Genomic DNA, 5,000 nt, shown 5'->3' with positions numbered 1-5,000 from the left:
AAAAGATCTTCACGAACCAGTGAATAAAAACTCTAAGTATCAGAGAAAGATGTTAATGAACAATCGAATAAAACTCTAAGAATCAGGGAAAGATCTTCATGAATCAGCGAATAAAACTGTAAAAACCAGAAAAGGATCTTCAAGAAATCAACAGTAATGAATCCACAATATTGTCTAAGTATAATAGCCCATCGAAGAATGAAACATTTAATGAATGTTATACATACAAACTTATGAACTGGATCTCCAATCAACATCCTAAGAAAACCAAGGACTGACATTCAACGCTTACAAAACATATCCAGGAAGCACTACATTCAACGGAAATTGGACAGAACACATTCACCCAAACATCAAGAGAGAGAGAGGAAATGACGACATCACACAAAACCATATAAGCTTAGTACAAGTACATTTTCTTATTCATTTCAGTAGTGAGCAGTGAGGTGTAGTTACCACGAGTCGTTGTCGATTATTACTGGGGTGAGTTGTTTGTTAATCTTCTATTTCCTTTCATTAAAGGAAACTGTGTTCAACTCTGAATTCTCATCTAGAATTTTTTTCTCTTTTTGCTACTTCCGTTTTCTTTCAGAAATTCTCGGGAAATATATTATGTTCCGTTTTCTTTCAGAAATTCTCGGGAAATATCGTTGTGTTCCGTTTTCTTTCAGAAATTCTCGGGAAATATCTTTGTGTTCCGTTTTCTTTCAGAAATTCTTGGGAAATGTCTTTGTATTAGTATCATTGTTTGGGGGAATTTTGTTATAATCTTTATCATTTAGTGCTTATGCGTGTACGCAGTGGCTGTCTGTATTCATATAGATATTTTGATAGAATTGCAAGGGGTCGAAGAGTTATAAAAAGAAATACTGTAAACATGACGCCCCCTGTGAGCCCAGCCCCTGGACCAAGTAACGCAACAGCAGGACAGGTTAACCCCCTCCCGATTGTGACGCTTGTAAATGCTAGATCCGCAATCCTTCCTTTTCAGGGTCGAGTCAATGGGTTCTTGCCTCAAAATGTGGAGTCATGGATTTCATTCATTGATGCCCATTTAAATGCCAAAGAAATCGTAGACCCTTTTGTACAATTACAAGAAGCTAAAAGTTTTATAGATTTTTCTAAGGGGGATGCGAGTGTGTATTTAAGAAGTGTTTCATTTCAAGAAGCAGTTACCTGGGATGATTTCAAAGTTATGTTACGCGTGGTCTATGGGGGTGAAGAAGCCTTGGATGTAGTATTAACGTTAAGAAATACACTTAATCAAGCCACTATGACTCAGCTTAATGTTATTGAGAGAGCAGCTCTCATAGCTGATAGGCTTAATGAATATCAAGATATTTCAGGTAATTCCACTTGGGTTACTAGAGATAACATCTCCGTGAAAGATTTTTTACGATTAATGTATTTAACTTGCATGACACTTATGTTGCCTGAAGCTTTATAGCGGTGTTTTGATAAAATGATAACGCCTGCAAGTACAGAATTGGATGTATATGAACAGATGAAGAAACACATCTCTAAGTGTCCTGACCTTGATCCCGTGTTAACTCAAGTTTTTGCAAAAAAAGAAACAAAGCCACAACAAGTAAATGTAGTTAATAATAGTCAAGTTGCGGGAATGACGTGTTATAATTGCAAACGTCAAGGTCACATGATTGCGGACTGCAGAACTCGCGTAAGAAACAACAGAATCCTAGAGATACACAGTCAATTCCACAGTCAGTTCCATATGAAAATGAAAATAAAAATCCTCATTTTAATAAGAAGAAACAGCCAAACGTCAATGTAGTTCAGAATCCCAAACAAACCAACAGTTTTTCGAATAACGCTGAGCCTAGGTCGTCAAACCAGACCTCGCAAGGTCAGACTAATTTTCAGAATGTGCAGAGCAAAGCAAATACCACATAATTAGCTCCAGTGGGGAAGAGAGTGATGTTGAGTCAAGGTCATTCATGTCAACATCAGTAGTATTGAATAATCCATTTAATGTTTTATCAGATCATTGTGGGGCAATAGGTTTTCCTATGAAACACACGGCCAAATTAAGTAAATCAGCGCCTGCTCCCGTAGATTTGCAACGAATTCATACAATAATAAGCCAAAATGAGTTACGACCAACATTATATTCTGTAAATTTAGACAACACAAATCCTTTACAATAATTTTTGACTCTAGTAGTCCACGTAATATCATGGATTTGAGGACACATCATTTGTTGTTTTCGAACTTTCCGATAGAAAAATCCGGAGTAAGACTCTCGGGTATAGGAAATAATAAAATAAATGTAATAGGCGTAACTCATGCTCAGTTCAAGGTCGGTATGCGCACGTTTGCCGATACATTTGGTGTTGTACAAAACATTGAAATGTATCCAGCTGTAATTATAGGATACCCATCTATGGGCAATCAAAACATTATCTTAGCCCCTGCCAAGCGTGGCGTGTATATCAAAGGAAAATTCTATAAGTCTTCTAATACCTTAAAATCAGTTTTGGATAAAAAGGAGACGACAAATATAACCGTAACGTACGTTGAAGAACCAATAACTTGTGTCACTAATAAAGAAATAATATACGCGACCCAACAGAATTCTCTTTCACCCGTAATATCATCTTGCACGCAATCTATCTAGCCAAACGTACCTTCGAATTTGATAGTGCAAGTAAAGAAAACATTACTGGGATCTGAAATATTAATCCTTTCCGACACTTTGAAAACTAACGGATTGTCTGTCACACAAGCTATTTATACAGTAGGCTCACATCAACAATGTAATATTGAAGTCTGTAGTCATTTAAATACCACTTTAGTAATTCATAAAAATCAACATATCTTGGACGTAGAAGTTTATAAACATCGTATTCTTACCGTTGCTGAAATCAATCACGCTCAATCAGTTGCGGATGAATCCCTTTTACAATCTATTAAAAATAAATCCAATAAAGACATTCAAGACGAAGAAATTCAGCAGAAAAGCTTTGGACTTTTAGCTGAATATCTTGATGTTTTTTCTTCTACGGATGGATCCTTAGGAAAAACAGATGTGATCAGGCATCAAATAAGGTTAAAGTATAAGCAGAAAATTATCTATGTACCCTCGTACAGACTCCCTATGAAATTCCATAATGAAATAAATTATGAAGTAGGTAAAATGCTAGAAGAAGGAGTCATTAGGAAATCGAACAGCCCTTATAACTTTCCATTAATAGTTGTACCGAAAAAAGATCGAACATGGCGTATCTGCGTAGACTTCTGTCGTCTAAACGAGGAGACGATCCCTGATCGATTCCCAGTGCCATATACTGACGATATTCTGTCTTTGTTAGGTCAGAATAAATATTTTACTAGTTTGGACTTACTTAAATACTTTCACCAGATATCTTTAGAAGAAGATAGTATCCCATACACAGCCTTCAGCACAGCCAGGGGACATTATGAATTTTTACGGATGCCTTTTGGTTTACGCTGTGCTCCCATAACATTTACAGGAATGATTAACATAGTGTTTGGAGACTTGCTAGGGGATATATTGCATGCCTATATGGATGACCTTATAATCTTTTCCAACACCTTAGAAGAACATCTACGTAAATTAGAACTAGTACTACAGAGACTAAGACAACATAACTTAAGGGTAAGGATTAGTAATTGTGAATTTTTCAAAACAGAATTGATATATTTGGGTTTTAAGGTGTCCTGCCAAGGTCTTAAAGTAGTCATCATAAGGTGTCGGCTATCTGTAACTTTCCCATACCTACAAATGTCAAGGGAATACAACAATTTCTGGGTTGTAGTGGATATTACAGGCGTTTTATACGCAATTATTCAATAATAGCCGCTCCCTTAAATGATCTTACGAAGAGGGGCTTAGATTTCATATGGTCTGAGCAGCATCAACAAGCGTTTAATACCTTGAAAGATGAACTGTGTAGTTCTCCTATCTTAAAATTTCATGACTTCGGTAAGGAATTCTTCATTGCAACAGATTCCTCAGACTTAGGAGTAGGAGGGGTAGTGCTTCAGCAATATGATAAACAATTTTCCCCGATAGCTTTTCATTCTCGAAAACTGAGAACTTCCGAAAGTAAGTATGCAGTTATAGACAAGGAAGGGCTAGCTATTGTTAATTCACTAGTGCATTTTAAGTTCATAATATACGGTTATACCGTTAAGGTTCTTACTGATCATAAACCACTAACCGAATTCTTTAAAGGCTTCAACCACAGCCCTAAACGAACTCGGTGGCATTTGATCATTCAAGACTTTGGTGCGAGAATCGGGTATTTACCTGGGAAAACAAATATCATTGCTCATGCATTATCACGCAACCCCGTGTCATCTTGTACGGAGCCTTTAGCTGAATTAATAGATATATCAACATCCATGCCTATTGTTAAAACTATATCTGAAAAAGAAGATCTGGGCTCGAGTGCTGAATTATTACAGTCTGAACAAAGAAAAGATCAGAAATTAGAAAAAATATAAATGCTTTGAAAGGCAATCATAAGGAAAAGAAATATATAAAGTATAAGCAGCAGAATTATATAATCAAATATAATATTCTGTGTAGGACCGTGACAAGGAAAACCCGCAATACACCACATGTAACTAACGACCAGTAGTGGTACCAATCTCACTTATTTCCACTGTCCTGAATTGGTTGCATACAAATCCATTGCATGGACACCCAGGGTTCTCATTAATGTCACAGAAAGCCAAATCATTGTTTTATTGGCATAAGATGCTTACAGATATAAAAAAACACATAGCTAATTGTTGCAAATGTCAGGAAAACAAAGGGCATATGAAAACACCTGCCAGCCTAGGAGCTTATCCCATGCCCAATCAACCCTTTGAAAGAATACATTTTGATTTGTTAACAAGATTTTACGAGTCAGACAGAGGAAATAAGCACCTCTTAGTAATTGTAGATGCTTTAACTCGATATACAGAACTAATAGCGCTTAAAACTAAAACTGCGATTGAATGTGCTAGGA

This window comes from Palaemon carinicauda, chromosome 34 (assembly GCF_036898095.1).
Source record: "Palaemon carinicauda isolate YSFRI2023 chromosome 34, ASM3689809v2, whole genome shotgun sequence".
In the NCBI taxonomy this organism is placed as follows: domain Eukaryota; kingdom Metazoa; phylum Arthropoda; class Malacostraca; order Decapoda; family Palaemonidae; genus Palaemon; species Palaemon carinicauda.
This window is presented reverse-complemented; position numbering follows the sequence as displayed.